The sequence below is a fragment of the Lolium perenne genome, chromosome 6 (assembly GCF_019359855.2).
Source record: "Lolium perenne isolate Kyuss_39 chromosome 6, Kyuss_2.0, whole genome shotgun sequence".
NCBI classification, from domain to species: Eukaryota; Viridiplantae; Streptophyta; class Magnoliopsida; order Poales; family Poaceae; genus Lolium; species Lolium perenne.
In genome coordinates this window covers 32,631,562-32,648,855 of record NC_067249.2, presented here as the reverse complement: position 1 = coordinate 32,648,855, position 17,294 = coordinate 32,631,562, and the positions used below count along the sequence as shown (strand labels likewise).

Below are 17,294 nucleotides of genomic sequence, written 5' to 3'. Positions count from 1 at the left end.
GGCGTGGCACGTGGAAGCGGCGGCGACGGTGGCGCGGGCGCGGCGGGGCCGAGGCACGGCGGTGGCCCGTACATGGCGGTGACGGTGGTGGCCAGCGGTGGCGGTGGCGGTGGTGGGCAGCGGTGGCGGTGGCGGCAGTGGCCGTACATGGCGGTGACGGTGGTGGCCAGGCGGTGGCGGTGCGGTGGTGGGCAGTACACGGCGGTGCCGACGGTGGCCGATACACGGCGGTGGCGGTGGTGGGCAAGCGGTGGCGGCAGTGGCCACTACACGGCGGTGACGGTGGTGGCGGTGCGGTGGCTTTTTTCACTTGAAATAAGGCGGGAATGAAATTTTTAAAAAATTGGCCTTTGGACCCGGTTTGTATTACAAACCGGGACTAAAGGCCTTTTTTGCGCCTGGCAAAAACGCACAAAAAAAGGCCTTTAGTCCCGTTTTTTTTTACAAACCGGGTCCAAAGGGGGGTCTTTGGACCCGGTTTGTAAACCGCACCGTGTCCAAAGGGGGGGGGGAGTATAAAAGAAAGGACTTCGTCTCCGCGGCGATCAATCCCGCGGAGACGAAGCGCGCGCCGCCAGGCTGCCCAACTGCCGCGCGCCCACGCCGCTGCCGCCGCCGCCGCCGCCGCGCGCCATCGCCGCCGCCCTCCCGTGCGCCATTGCCGCCGCCGCCACCCGCGCCGTCCGCACCATCCCCGCCCTCCTCTCTCTCCCCCGCGCGCGCACGTCGGCCGCCGCCTCCGCCACTCCTCCTCGCCGTCCGCCGCCACCGCGCCCGCCTCCGCCGCGCCCGCCTCCGCCTCTCCTCGCCGTCCGCCGCCATCGCCGCCGCCGACCCCGCCGGCCGCCACCGCGCCTCTCCCTCCGCCGGTAAGCCTCCTCGATCCGGCTTTTTTTTTTTTCATTTGTTAGATTAAAGTGTAGTTAGTTTTACCCCGCAAAAAAAAATAGTGTAGTTAGTTTTAGTGAAAATTTAGTTAAAATTAGTGTGTTAGTAAAATTAGTTAGTGTGTTAGTAAAATTAGTGTGTTAGTTAAATTATTAGTTAATGTGTTAGTGTGTTAGTAAAATTAGTTAGTGTGTTAGAAAAATTAGTGTTAGTAAAATTAGTTAGAGAAAAGTTAGAAAATTAGTTAGTTAGTGTTAGTAAAATTAGTTAGAAAAAGTTAGTAAAATTAGTTAGGGAAAAGTCAGAACAGTTAGAACACAGATTCATTTGTGTCGGCGCCGCCCCCCGCGCGCGCCGACGACTTAGACCGTGGCGGTGCCGAGTCCGTAGCGGTGCCGCCGCGACATAGACTTAGGGTCGCGAAATAGAGAAAGAGCGAGCGAGGAGGAGCGCCGAGTCCGTGGCGGTGCCGATCGCTGGCGCCCTGCCGACGCCCCCAAAACAGGGTCGTGGAACGCGGCGTTAGTACAAAAGTAGTGAAGTTTTTTATTTAGCACAATATCATGTTTTTTATTTATATTAGTATACATATATGATTTGTTTTCGTAGCTACGATGCCGCGACAGCGACAGCCGGCGGGCCGTGGTCGACTCTCACCGAGGAGATGGAGCAGATGGGGAGGTCCGGGACCGGGCTCCGCCGGGGGTGGCACTGGGAGGTCTTAGCTTCCGGGTCGCGCACCTTGGTGCGGAATCCGGGTCCCGTTGTCGACCCGGATATTCTTTGGTGGAGGTCTTATGGGCCACGGTCGTTTCAGAGGGAGCCGGCCCCGCCGGAGGAGGTAGCTCAGCGCATTGAAGCGGAGGACCAGCACGTTCGCCGTTACATGTACGCGTTAGACAACATGTATAGGACCGGATGGAGCGTTATGCGGGGATCTCATGTTAGCTATGCTCCCGTTGTTGTTCCGTGGCTTTGGGGGCACACCCGGCGCGGCTCGGGACCCGGTCGGCGCCCTCTAGGACCCGGTCTGCGCGGTTGAGTGGTTGTAGTAGTGATTGATATGTATTAGGGTTAAATAAACATGAACCCGATCTATGTATGCATGTAATCTGCAGTATCTGCTTTCAGCACTATATTATCGATCCTTAGTTAAGAACTACACATATGTAACTCCATTTTCAGTTTTCTGCATTATCCTTAATTTGATCATATGATGGTTCCTATGTATAGCTTGCAGGTCGTTGTAGAAAGCATGGAGAGAGATGAAATTCAAGAAAATTTCATGGAGGAACTCATAGCAAACGGTACTCTGGATGATCGCGACGACGACGTTATTCCAGATGATGGCGGTGACGATGTCACCGCAACTTATTTGAATGACTCCGGTGAGGGAGCGGAGGATATTGAGGAAGAAGATCCTAGTGGCGCCGGTGAGGAACAAGATCATCATAATGGCTCCCGAACCGTAGTTATCACCGAGGTATATAAATTAATTAAGCCGCTGTTGATCGACTAGATGCATTAACTAATGAAATTGTACCGACTATGAACTATTTCTTTTTTAGCCCTCCGGATCGAGCACTTCTTCCGTAAAGTCGAGGAAGCGAGGCCCGGCCAAAAAGTTGGATGACGGTGTTAGGCACGACATCACCCACATCGACAAGGATGGTAAACCGATTGCTCCGAGAGAAAGGTGCAAAGGCATTTATAGCTCAATGCGGAGTGCTTGTTAGGGACCACGTCCCGATCACCGTTCGAGAATGGCACAAGCCGAAGGGACTAGTGCTGTCTGGCAGAGGAAGAAGCTCAAGGTCTTTATATCGATGATGTAGCCAAAAACAGCATTATGAACAAGCTCATGGCACATTTCAACATAGTACCCGAAGAGGGGGTGACGCTGAGAAGGCCAAGATGGAGCAGGCCCTCCGCGAGTTTGGCAAGAAGAAGATGGCCGAACTATTCAAGAGCCACAAGAAAAGATTGCGCCGCCTTATCAAGTTAAAGAAGACTCGGACGGTGAGAAGGTAAAAAATCACTGGACGAATTCGTGAAGTACAGCACGGAGTCGGAAGAATTTTTGAGAAGGTCGGAAATAAATAAGGCAAATGCTGCGTTGAAGCTATATCACCAAATTCTCGGGGTCCAGGTGGATACGGGGCTAACCGTCCTAAGTGGGAGGCGGTGAGGCGGAGCGACCGATAAAGGGATCAGATTAGGGACACACGGTTGGATCGAACGGTGCAAGGAGTGGTTCTACGGGATTGGGGGAACGTTGGATCCGAGAAACAGGGAAGTGCATCTATAAGAAAGCTCATCCGAAGGTTCCCATTGATGCCCTGGAAAAGGCACATAGGGACGTGGAGGCGGGGTTGTTCCAGCCCGAAAGAGAGAACGATGAGCTGACACGCGCCCTTGGGAACAAAGAACACGGCGGACGAACACGAGGCACGGCAGGCTCCGTTCCGTGGAAGTATGGCTTTCTGCGGAAAGGAAGAGATTTACGATAAAAGCCATGAGAGGAGGAAGGCAAGGGAAACAGACCGCACTGGCTAACTTAGAGGAGGGTATGAGCACCATGCAAGCCCAATTAACCATGGTAACCCAAGTACTTACATCTCGAGATGGCTCGGGGGCAGGCTGTAGATCTGCACTGCTCAATGCCATCGCCCCGCTGCAATCTCAACCACACCGGAAAAGCAGCGTGGCTTCCTCTCGGCGGTGGATAATGATGATGATGATGACCAGGTGGTCGAGCCTCCTCGCTACCCCCGTGGATGATCTCATTGAGAGCCGTCCTTGTGAGCTGCATGTTAAAGTTTTCAACCTATCCTTCAAGGCGGCGGTCGGCATCCTCTTACCTACAAGGTCTTACCATTGCCGTCCGGTCCAAGACGACTTTCTTTGTTGTGATGGTGGATGAAGTGTTGAGAGAGTATGAGGGGTTGGTGCTTGAGCACCTGCAGTGAAGATGGGGAAATCAAAGAACTCGGGAGAAGCCCGTAGAACCACCGTGCAATGGCGGAAGGAGAACATTGTGTTTCCGGGTGAGAAGCCAACAAGCGAGGCCACCTCCGCCTCCTCCGCCACCTGTGCGGTCTCCTCCGCGTGATGATTCTCCTCTCGCGCGATGATGATTCCCCTATCCATGACCAGTCTCCTCCGCGTGAAAATACTCCGCCGCCTCCTCCTCCTCGTCAGAGACTCCGCCGCTTCCACCTAAGCAAAAGAGGAAGCGGTCCGCGGCACCTCCTACAGCTCCGAAGAGATCATCAACTCCAATGAGGGAACAGACTCGAGTTGTTGCCACATGAGCAGATCGAAGAGCAAAAGGCGTTTCTTGCAAGCGCGCCGAAGAAGATGTTTATTCCACCGCAGACGGTGAAGCACTTTGCCGAGACGAGAATGAAGAGACCTGAGCTGAGAGCTGATTATGACCGCTCTCTTGGACAGTCCTCTAAAGCGATGAAAGAAGCAAAAAAAGTCGCCCGGCTTGGACAGCGGGACATTCGGGCCGCACCCCACTTCATCGTGGAGCCATATCATGATCCAGAGACGGCATCGATGATCGAACGGGCGGCTAGAGCTCGGGGAGCATCAGTTGAGTACGAAGATTACTATCCAACGGCTCAAGTGGTAAACAAGTATAGATACGGATCTGATCTCGTCAAACCTGGCGAGCTCGCGCGTCTAGGGACTCAGATGCGAAGGTTGCATGAATGGTACCTGAAAGCCTGTCGAAGAGGTGATCGCTACCTCACGGTGTATCTTAGAGATGAGCATTACTTCCGGGGAAGACGAGATAAACATTGACGTAGAAGAAGCTGTTTCAGTTATTCAATCAAGACGCCCTCGACAAAGCTGTCATCAGTTGCTACTGCCTGTAAGTGATTTATTTGTGTAATTAAGTTTGTAGCTCATTCATTTGCACTAACAATTATCCTCATTATATTCTTTGTGTACGCTATACATTTAATTATGCGGAATGAAGAAGCTGGAATACAAAAGAGGCAAGCTCCTACCGTGGGGTTCATAGACCCAAACACAGTTCATGAAGTTACGGTTCAAGACTTCGCCAAGGACACAGAGGACAACATCGTAATGTTTTTAGAGAAGCAAGCGAGACAAAGAGGATATATTCTTTCCCTACAACTTCAAGTGAGTGTTATATATAACATACATTATGCTTGTGCACCTTCCACTTTATTCTCGTAATCATTGAGCTATGCTTGTGCAGTTTCCATTTTATTCTCCTAATCATTGATCTTCACCTTGGAGTCGTAAACGTCATGGACTCGAAACGTAAAGAATATGCGGAATGGGCGGACATGGCTGCCATCCTCCAGAGGTAGTTTCAATCAATTTCGTATTGGCATCTTCATCTGCTCTAATTCGAAGATATCATCAACTAATCAATTACTCATTTACTCATTATTTTTTGCCGGGCAGGGCTTGGAAACGGTTCATCAATACTGTTCCGGGTGAATGGAAACCGGAGCTTACATTTAGAGATTACCTGTAAGTAGTACTATATATATAGCTATGTCCGTGAAACTTTATATATGATATTTACTTTCAATACGATGCTTGATTATTAGTTTGATCGAACTATTTTTTCGTAAAGTGTATGAGGCAGGAAAAAGGGAATAACTTATGTGGATACTACGTCTGCACCTTCATGCGTGACATGTCCTGTCCCAAGGGTGGGGATCCCCAAATACACCACACTCGTGTACGATAACAAATTTTCACAATTAATCTTAATTAGTACCATCTATTGTATTGAGTTCCATTCATATATTGATCTCCTTTTTTAAATATAGATGACACGCCTGCGGGACACTCTCATAACAGCGGATCAAATAAAAGCAATTCAAGAGGAAATCGCGGGATTCTTTATTACCGAGGTCCTTACCCCAGGTGGAGAGCACTATCGGAAGATCGTGACGGCGGAGGATATTCGTTCAGGAAAAGTTGTATTGTAAATATGCATGCATTACGTGTACTGTGTTGACTATGTCGTGTACTGTTGACGATGTCTATATATATTCATGACGATTTTTTGTGGTTTCTTGAATGATATATATATGCATTGCTGAAACTCTGCCGCGGCAAGGGAAACAGACTGTTTCTCTGCCGCGGCAGAGAAACGCTGGTACAGCCCAAATCTGTGCCGCGGCAGAGAAATAGCAATTCTCTGCCGCGGCAGAGAAACATAGGCCCGGTTCGTACCACGAACCGGGACCAAAGCCCTTCCAGCGCGAGCTCCCTGGTCGCACCACGTGTTGAGGCCTTTAGGCCCGGTTTATCTTTGAACCGGGACTAAAGGGTACCCCCTTTAGTCCCGCCTAGTTGGTCCCGGTTCAGGAACCGGGTCTAAAGGCCCAAATGGACCGGGCCTATTGCCCAGTTTTCCACTAGTGCAACTTTCTAGCTCATCGGTTTGGCAGCAGCTAGCTCATACATGCGCCCATGTATACTAGCTCATTCATACATTACCTAGTGTTGCACAAAACTAGCACATCAACATTGCATGCTACCAGATTTTGGTGTTTGCTCTCTGGCCGTGATGTCCATACAACTACTTGCTAGCTCGTGGAAATAATAAATAAAATGAACTTGGTCAGCAGAAGTACTGGTTATACCACACTAGCTACTAGTAACCGAAAGGATCACTCACAAATCACCATGAGCACGAGGATAAGTAGCAGAGGACAAACGAATAAAACACAATGAGCACGAGGCCAACTAATAAAATAGTACTTACATGTACTATTATGCAATGTATGTTGTGTGAGGAAGAACCGAGAAATGCACGTGTGGTTAGCCTGTTTATGTACACACAAATTCCGAACATCCCAGTTAGGCTTTATTGATGGAGATGGTGGCGCGTCCCCGTGGCGGTGTAGCGCCCATGAGTGGCGGGTAGGGTACGAGGTCATAGAGAGAAGAGAGTGGGGTCGTTATTTGTGAGTTGGGGATACGAGAAGTAGGGTTTGGATGCGCTAATAGAGGTTTTTTTTGGGCTGGGCGTCGGGTGTTCGGGTTTTATGCCTGGCGTGACCTAGTACACATCAGCTAGTACATCCGCAAGTGCCACCGCATGTATATCTTCTGAATTGTGAGCTTGCAAGTGGATATTTACTTTGGTCCATAAGTGTAGATGCACCCATTACCTAAAAAGCATATTTTAAAATGTTTAAAATTTCCAAAAAGTTATCTAGGAATACATCTAGACATTTTATGTTCGCACACAAAAAAAATCACGAAAAAATGATTTTTTTTCGTGACCCATGTAAAAAGACAAATTTTGTGCTCCAAAATAGCTTTTTAGGGCCCTTGACTGAAAAACTAGCTAGCACACATAATTCTATTCAATGTTAAAATGTGAATGGATTAAAACTGCAGTACAAGCTTCACTTGATGAGTCAAACTAGCACTTGATAAAGAAACACAAAGAAAACAAAGTATGTTGTTAAATTTTGGCTTTGAGTTCCACCAGGTTGGACCTTAATTGTTCCATGTACCTTGCAATCGCCATGAAGGGGTTTAACATGACAAGACAATGCAAGAAAATTCCAGTATTTGCATGGATAATATAAAAACAAAGATCACATATATTCCAATATTTGCATGGAGTATTAAAAAAAGGCTAACATAAGTTAAGATTTTTTTTGTAATAAAGCACACATCAGCAACAACACACATCCAAGAACAACAGCAATACACAAAATCATTATATTAGGAGTAGTTTAAGTTGATCAACCCGTATGTAGTAAGTACAATTTTGGTAATGGGCAAAGGCAGAACTTTAGGACTAACTAACTAATATCATGTGCTAAATTAATGTTTACATCATTACATGGTGTCTTTTATCAACTTATTTTCCCAAAAGTCAATAAAAAGAAAAATGCAAGAATATATAAAATAGAACATGTACTCCATTCGACTCGGTTGAGATTATACTTAATTCCAACCCAATAGTCAAATGATACACCATTACATGTGACAATACTTATATCCAGGCATGTCCAATAGCTACTACGATCGGGCAACTATAGGTGACTTAGGTTTATTAGTAATTCAAGAAATTCCCATCGTAAATGCACGTGCGCACTTCCAAGCAGAATTTTTGTTGCAACAATGACATGACTACCACATCGACACAATAAAGTGGAAATTTTAGTGCAGTCTATGGCTTTGATGAAATTGTAGAAAATAAAAAGGTAACAACACGGGAAAGAAACTGAGCTCACATCAAAAACCCACATTACCATCTAATCTAAGCATAGTGGGAACTGAATCACGGGAACACTCATCAGTTTCATCACAGGTAGACAGGCTAACTGAAGAAAACAATATGAGCGAAGTGAAAAAGCATTTTCATACCATCTTGGAGAGCCTCTTCCAGCTCTTGGCCTTCTTCTTGCAAAGAAGATGATTCTTCCCGTCTCACGGCCGCACGATCTTCCCCATCCCCGTCCCCCTAAATGGCTTCATCGGCGCCATTGCGACACAAACAAAAGAGGAACAAAATTAAAAAAAAACTCCCACAACAAATGAGGGATTCGTAAGACCAAACATATAGGCCGAGGTGGACCAAGAGGAAAGATTGTGCGTTTTCATCTTCTAGCCTTTCCCATCTTTCGAGGGTAGGTGGAGGGAGCATAGTGATGCGATGGAAGGTGGCATGATGAGCCAGGGGAGCGCGGTGGTGAGGTGAGGGGGAGGGGAGGCACGATGGAGCAAAACGAGGGAGTGAGGGCGTGGTGAGGGTGGACTGTGGGTTGAAGGAGAAAAAGCTTGAGGCCGTGAGGGTGGCGCTGCTTCATGAACAAGGGGAAGGCATGTGGAGATGGTTTGAGCCAACCGAACAGTCCAAAGAAGTTGAGTGGAACAGAGACGAAACAATATAATAACATGTGGTGCATTGAGAATTAATTTGTTGCTAATAGCATTTGATAAAATAAAGTGATGATGTGGAGCTGCATGTGCTGAAAAATTGTGAACTCAAGTGGGACTTCGTGATGTGGATAGGCTGCATGTCAAGATAAATAGGTTAGTGAGGATGGACTTCTTAGTTATATAGGATATAACTATCCGAGAGGATGATAGTGAACTTATAATGCAAAACTACCACTCTGAGACATCGACCCAATTCTTGAAAGAAGTTGTTCTCTTCTTGATTTGTTCATTTTGCTATGAACTACATCATGAAATAGACAAAGAGTAAAGTTACATGAAATCGCCAATTTCAGGTAAAATCTAGGGGCAGACATCTCGGGACCCATGAAATAGGATTACGACGTTGGGAATCTTCTAATTTTTTGGTTTATGCTTCCTGATGTTAAGCTGGGGATCTACAACTTTTACTGGATTAAAAGCATAATGTTTTTCTTATGTAGTAAATGTTGGAAACATTATGATTATAATCTTAAGAGCAAGCCCTAAGCATGAAAACCGGTCTTCCTATTTTTTGTAAATGTAATGAGATGACAAGATAATGTCTATTATATACTTTTGGGTTAAACATCTATAAAGGTTGTTAATCGTGTTGTATTCTAAGCTAGTGACTTTGTGTCACCGAGATTTTTTGGGTACCTCATATATCGTTCATACAACCAGTCAAGCCACACCCCTATTCCACCAAACTAAGACGCCTAGGCTCAAACCCTCACACGACAAGAACGACCGCGACACCGTGATTCCATGTGGACGATAAATCGCTTGAGTCACCGATCAGAACTTCATGATATTTAGATCTAGTGAAGCTCAGTTCAAAACTTATTTGCTCTAGTTGGTCGAGGTAGGTAAGAGACCTATACACATTTTTTTTATCATAGGGGGCGAGAGAGAGAGATATATACATGTAAGCATATGCGTGTAATTGTAGAGAACATGCATGCAATCTATGTGCAGGGGAAATAAATCCCCGTGCAGGATTTGGTCTCACGCGAACGAATTTGGTTTTTGGGTCGAGGTGTGAAGTCCGGAATGAAACCCACGCTCTGAGGGGAGATGGAGTCCAACATGGTTGTGTGTTCGGCCTGGAACAAAAAACCCTACCCGGCATATCCATTCATCTCCAGCGAGATTTGAGGGGGCACCCTCAACGCGCCTAAGAGCTCCGACAAGAGCCTGACACCGGCGCCCAGCAAACAGCAAGAAGAAGCCACCACCACCATTGCCACGGCTCACCTCGCATCAGAGGAGACCGCACCCATGGCCGTCATCTGCATCACCATGGGGCGCACCAGTGCAGACGAAAGCAACTTCCCCTGCCACTAACGGCAAGACATAGGGGCTCAACACCCAGCCACGACGTCCCCCCCCCCGCGTGAGGAGTGCGTCACCACCATGGCCGCCACTGTGAAACCATGGCACTCGCCAGCCCTAACGCAGACCGTTGCAGGCTGATGGCTAAGTAAAGAGGCGACAACCCTCATAGCCACGCTAACGACCACCAAAGGCTGGCACATCGCAAGCAGGGCACCCTGGCACTCGACGCCACGCTGGCCAGCGAGAAGAACCAGCTCACGCCCACAACCGGCTAGACCACCGTACACCGAGGGCTGGGAGGGGGCGCCCTCTACCACCGATGCATGACACGACAAACACCCCAAGAAACCAAGACGCAACCCAGCCAAACCCGCCACGGGCCCGTTGGCCCGTAGCAGGCCCATATCGGGCCCGAACTGACGCTTAATTCGCCGGCAGAATTTCCTTCCGCCGACGCAGCCCTCCGCCGATGCGCCGCACGGAGGCTGCCAAGCTCGCCAAGGAAGCTCCTCCGAGCCTCGTCGTCGGTCGAAAAACGCGGAGAAGAGCTTCGCCACCAGCCGCGACTGCCCCGCGAGGCCGCCCTAGCGTGCGAGAAGAGGAGATCCCGCCGCTGTCCGGGCTTTGCCTAGCGTCTCCCGCCGGTGGTGGCAGGGGAGAGAAGGAGGGTGGTGGTTGTTCGGACGGGCTGGGGTTTCCGCCCCTGCCGTCACCCGCGGGAGCGAGAGCAGAAGCCTCGAAACGTTTTTCTTCCCACCGAAACCTCGTGTATCGTTCATACAATGAGTCAAGCCACACCCCTGTTCTAGCAAACCAAGACTCCTAGGCTGAAAACCTCACGGGACAAGAACGACCCCGACACCGTGATTCCATACTCACCGATCATAACTCCGTGATATGTCCATCTAGTGAAGCTCAGTTCAAAACTTATTTGCTCTAGTTCGCCGAGCTAGGTAAGAGACATATATACATTTTTTTACGAGAGAGAGAGAGAGATATTATGTATATACATGTAACCATATGCGTGTACTTGTAGAGAACGTGCCATGCATGCAATTGCAATTGCAATGTGTGTGATCCAGTCAGCTGGTAGGAGCGGTAGCCAAATAAATTCCCGCGCCAAACGAATTTGGTTTTTGGGCTGAGGCGTGAAGTCCGGAACGAAACCCACGCTTTGAGGGAACGGAACGCATTTTCAGTCATCTCCAGCGACGCGATCCCCTCCTCTCCTACCCAACGAAATCCAGATCGAACGCCGCCGCCGCTCTTCCCCGTCGCCGGCCACCTCACCTCCGCCGCCCCCTCCTCCATCCGGCCAAGCTCCACCCGCTCCCGAGCCCCGCGCACAAGATCGACCGCCGTCGCCATGGACTCGCCAAGGAGAGAGGCGGCGCCCCCAAGAACTATCTTGTCGCGGCGGCCCGTTCGCCGGCGCGCACGTGCACCGGTAGCACGGCGCGCGGCGCTCCGTCGAACTCGCCGCCCACGTCGAGCGCGTGGCCGACGGGGGCTGCTTCACGCCGGCGAGGTGTGCCGCCCTTCCAGACGCGTCAGGGCAGCTGCTTTCTTTTTGCGGCTCGTCTCCGCCGACGGCCAGACCGGTGGCCCTCGCAGCGCCCTACTCTGGGACGTCGCCTACAGGTACGCTGCCCGAACCCTGAACCTAATCTTTTTGTTCCCCTGATTCAGTTTCATTGATTGAAAAAAATTGTTTCTCTGCAGAGGATCCGCACTAGTACTACTGCCGATACATCAGCTTCTCCGGCCAGGAGTTCACCACATCTGCTGGGTGCTACCTTGGGACTTGGGAGGGGCTGCAGTTTCAGGTATGGCAAGCTCTTACCGTGTTGGTTCAAGACGCTTGTATTCGTGGACTTGTATAGCTGTATGCTGGCGCAAGGGACGGGCATATCAATTTGATATGGATTAATGGGTGGCTAGATTGGCTGAAAGTGCAATTTGGTTCAAACTTGCATACATTTGGTGCTAACGCTGAAAGTGCAATTTTTGTGGAATTTTTTCTACTCTCTAGTTTGGTGAGCAGGCTAGAATAGTTGGCAAGTGTGCGGGATTCGTTCTGATGTATTACAAACGATGATGATGATCTTTTTTGCAGCCTCAAAACTCAGGTTTTGGAAAATTGTGTGCATTACAAAACCTGATGCTCTCAAGTCTCAAACTTAAATATAAGTACATTGATATGAAAACTGCTGGTCTGCATTTTTTGTGAGAATTGTATTTTTTGCATGCATCGGGTTTATGTGATATGCATCTCTGTGCATCATAAAGACTGGGTTGGTTGTATGCATCAGGTTTTATGAACCATCTATTTGCAGAGTGTCAACAAATTGATATATGCAGGTTATCCAGAATTTAGAAAAGGAGTATCTTTCTTCATAAAAGAAGTTAACTCACCTGCTATTGCTGACCACTGACAAGGGAAAACAACTTTGTTTCCAGCCTTGCTCTAAACATTGACTTGTAATATGCAGAATTAGCTAGTCCGAGCTGCTCGAGATGCATGAATACACAGTCCTATTCCTGCCCATTAGCTAAATCAAGTTTTGAGATCAATTTCCACTGATGTCTATTTCATTCTAATTCGTAAAGTGTAGTGCTATTTTAATGCCTGAATCGGTTCATAATTACTTGGTAGTAGTAATTTGTCTTCATATGCTAGTTTGATGCCTCTCTTATATAGTGGATCATTCAAATTTCTTCTGATTTTATTTCACAGGCACTCATAATTTCTTATGTACTCACTTTATGCACTTTAAGCAGGAAGTGACAAGGCAAGAGGCATTGGTGCTGTTCAAAGACACTGGAGGCTTGACTGTAATTTGGAGTTGTACAAGGGCACTGGAGGCTTAGCTATAATTTGGCTATCAAGTACTTGTTATCTTTAAGATCTTGTGATAAGTGTACGTCCTCTGCATAATGACCATGGTGCATTCAACTGATAAACTGTGTTTTTCTATAATAGTTTAATTGTATTTGTTTCTTTTCTAATATACACTCTTCTTCTAATATGTTAGGTGCATAACATTATGTTGTAAGGCTGCTGTTGTTCAAGCCATGGCGGTGAGTTCAGTGCGCCACAACCGCGGTGGTGGTGCTATCTCGGTTTCAGCTATCGTTCCCTCAGGTGAGGGACACCCGTTTCTCCTCACCTCTGGTTCCTGGTTTGGCGCATTGTGAATCTGCACATGCTTGCATTCGTTTTTGGACTTTGCATCCCGATGTGTGCCAACAACAGAGGCTTTAGGTGAAAAGTTCAGATTTTTTTGTTTCAATTTCCGTGTGAGCGAGTACATGTACGTCCAGATAAGGTTTGGTTTTTATTATCTTTCATGTGAGAAACTAAATCTATGCACTTCACTAGTACTCGTTGCTATGTCCCTGGCTGCTAATAATAGAGTTGAATTGCTCCATAAAGTTTATACTGATCAGTGAGCATGCATACTCGTGTGAAGTGAATCTGAATAGAAGGTACTTAATTGAACAGACAAATTTTATTAGGACATTGGCATTGTGTTTGTCCCGAACTCAGTAAGCTTGTATTACATCTTGTAATTTCTGTTACACTTGAAATTTGTTTCACTCAATTAGAAGGTGTGGTATGCATATGCAGTACATTGCTCATGTCTTCTATTTTCAATAGATTTGCTCTGTTGTGCATTGTTCATCCCTATATTGTGCATGAAATTCTCTGTGTAAAAGTATAGTCAACCTGAATATGTACCATTTCTGCTATTTTTTATTCTGAATTTGTAGATGTAACTGGGCCTCCTATTTAATTTGTGCATACCTTGTGGTTTTGCCTAGACACTCATTTTAGGCCTTGCCCTATATGCCCATCCCTTAACTATATGCCCATCCCTTGCTCTTTTTGACAATCTCTGTACATGCATTTAATTGTGGTGTATGTTATCTGGTCATTGAGATGTTCAGTTACTCTTGGTAGGGCGCCCTTGGTGAGGCAAAGAAGGATGACAAGGCGGAACAACCAGAAGCTATCCACTAGGCTGTTGACCGACAAGTTCCCCAAGCTCCAGATCGACCTGGTCTTCCAGAAGGAGTTTGAGCTCTCACACACCTCCAAGTGCTCCATCTTCTTCTCTCGGTACAAGTTCTTCCAGATGGCTGACAGAGATGCGATGGATTTTGACTTTGAAGAAGAATCTCAAGGTATGTACATACATGTCACTGTACTTGTATGTCTTGATTCATTTCATATGTGGGTATGACCAACTTTCGGTTATGCTTGCTTATATATTCTGTTGATGTTCTATCGTTGCTACGACTGATGTAGGATGGACGCTAAGCGGCTTGGCATGGTCTTGGTTGCTGGCACCACCACCATCCAGAAACCCACAAGCATACTGCCACACAGCGAGGAGGGCCAGGCAGCAGCACCGATGGCAACGATCTGGCGTTCCTGCATGGAGATTAGCTTGTTTGTCTCTGCCGCTTCACCTACCTTGGTCGTTGGGGCTCTTCTGTGCCAAGCAACTTGCTAGAGGCTGGGTGGTGGCTGCAGGAACGTCATACAGCGGTCAGATTGTCCTTGCAAGGCGCATGTTGCGCATTTATGTTGAGAAGCCGAGACTTGGCTTGCAAATTGTTGTGTCTGGGCTAGCGAAAGCTTGCAGCCTGCAAGAAACAGCCGATGCCTAGTGGTGCTTGCCTGCATGCGAGACCTCGTGTGGTTGAATATATTGTCAACTTGGGTAGCTATTTTGAACAGCTTGGTGACCAGCTCACGCGCAATGTTGAAAGGCAATTCCCTTGCTTAAGCATTGATGAATTGCTGCCAAGCTGTAGTAATACATTGCCAGTTTGCTTGAGGCTGGGTGGTAGCTGCCTAGCTGGAGCAACGTCTTCCAGCGGTAAGATTGTCCTTGCAAGGCGCATGTTGCTTGCTTTTGTTGAGAAGCTTGGACTTGACTTGCAAGTTGTTTGTAATCTTCATGTTCTTAAAATTGCATTTCTTTCATGATCAGACTAGATTGTAAAAGTGTCACGAGATGGTTGATGTATGCGCTTTGTCCTACTTGATATATGTTGGACTTGAATGTGCGGAAGGAATATGTGACCCTGCAAGCTATGCTGTTTTGGTGGCTTGCAACAATTAGTTTGCCCCTTGTGATAGGGCACTAGTAATTGTGTGATTTTTTTTCTCCCGAATAGTTGTGGCACTGCCAATCTGACCTGTTGAGGTTAAATGATCTCATAACTTGGTAGAAATTCCTACATAATGTCTCTTGTTTTACGTTTGCTTGATTGGTTTGATAAGTTGACAGTAGGAGCTGCATTGCCTGCTATAGGACTTGTGTTGGCAGAATCGGCACTTGATAGATTCACTTGGGAAACAAATTTATTCACCGTTGAAAGAAATCAAAATCCGTTGAGTTCGCCAGCGGATAAGCGCCTCATCATGCTCTCCATTACAAGGCGCCATACCTTGTGTCGAGATGAAGGATCATCCTGCCTGATGCCTTTCTGTAGAGAAAAGCTCGAATACACAGTACACACCCCACATGGAGCTTTCATCTTCCTCGTCTAGCCGGTAGAACAACAAGTCTCCATTACGTCAGCCCTGAAGAGCTGTGTAATCTTCGTCGTCTCACCGGTAGAACAACAAGTCACCATTACGCCAGCCTTGAAGGGGCCGCCGCCACCGGCTCCGCAGGGTTCCCGGGGGGAGCTAACTTGAGGACGAGGATTAATATTTAAATTTCGTCTCTGGCTAGAATACGACCAGACCGTCGAATTCATCCGGCACAACTTGTTGCGTGACACGACTTTAGCCAGGATGGTCAATGGTGTCATGACGCACAGTGAGGAGAACAAATTTAATGGAGATAATTGCGGTAGCCGATTCAACCCTACTGCCAGGAATGGAAGTACCATAACTTCTGCCTCCTGGCAGCTCCGGAGCACCCCCTCCCCCCGACCCTATAGCGCTTCTCTGGCTGCCGCCACCACGCTGATGCTGGCAGTGATGCTGGCGCCCAACCCGACGAAGGCGAAGGGGCTAACGGGATGAGCTGTTGCAGTTCTTCGAGGTGGTGAAGCGGAGTGGGCCGGTCGCGGTTGGTGACAGAGCATGGAGGAGCAACGAAATTGTGGTGCAGGGTGAGCAGCGAGAGGCAGTGGAAGCTAGAGGCGTCATCCGACAATGACTTTGTGTTACTCGAGGCGAGTTGGCTGGGATGTAGGGACCGGATCTGGGCCATTTCTGGTCCGATATGGGGTGGGAGACTGGGAGGGCCGAGATGGTTGCATCCATGTGCGGTTCTCATACTTGGCGCTACTGGCTGCGCCTTCTTGATTTGACCTTTGGCCGGGGTGCTGGGGCTGCTGCTTGATCTGGTCGCAAACAACAACTTTGCGGTAAGGCGGCTGGGCATGAGGCAGTGCAAGTTTGCACCGTGCTTGAGGTCATGTGGGGAGCGGAGTGCAGGGGCGTCGCACGGCTGTGCGGGATTGAGAAGAACGGTGTCATCGGTGTCTTCTCTTAGTTAAGACATGATCTTTTAGCACAATCTCTCTCACCATATATTTAGTTTGTCTAATTAGTAGAAATAAGAACAAAAAATAACTCGTCATACAACATGTTTTATTTCCATAATCTTAATTACTGGCGGGTGAAGATAAGGGGTTCTTATCAACCATTGCACATGTCCTAAAACCGCTTGAACAAAAATAGGGTTTGAAGCATTTTTCTAAGATTCCTTGAACAAAAAAAGGAAAAAACAGAAAAAGCGAGATTTTCTCAGATTGAATATAACATTTAGACAATTGAAGGATCACAATTATTATTGAATTGATGCACTAGAAAATAGTTCGAATTGATGGAAAAGGTTAAGCTATACTAGAATAGTGTAGCCATGAAAATATCTTAGATGTAAGCTCATAACCATACAAAGATCTTAGATGTGAGATCAACGTATGTAAGCGAAGACCGTAGAAGGGTGATCAAAAGGCCATAACTAATTTTTATATTAAATAGTGTGTTACATGGGTCTTGAATTTGAGACCCCAAGGCTATACATGGGTCGAGCAATGGCTTTGTGTCGTTCGCTTCTTGTAGGCGTTGTATGTTCAGACCTATATGTGTGTCA

At 47.6% G+C, this 17,294-nt stretch overlaps 2 long non-coding RNA genes across 2 annotated transcripts in view; both read left to right on the top strand.

The window, feature by feature from the left end:
* The window catches only part of LOC127308387 (uncharacterized), a 128,041-nt gene extending 112,844 nt beyond the window's left edge, over positions 1 to 15,197 (top strand). Inside the window, exon 12 of the long non-coding RNA XR_011746621.1 lies at positions 14,480 to 15,197. This is a non-coding gene — a long non-coding RNA (uncharacterized lncRNA). The remainder of the gene's footprint in view (positions 1 to 14,479) is intronic.
* LOC127309742 (uncharacterized) lies at positions 11,352 to 13,196 on the top strand. Its single transcript, XR_011746622.1, has 3 exons — positions 11,352 to 11,808; positions 11,890 to 11,993; positions 12,949 to 13,196. It is a non-coding gene; the product is annotated as an uncharacterized lncRNA (long non-coding RNA).
* Positions 15,198 to 17,294: the final 2,097 nt, after the last annotated feature.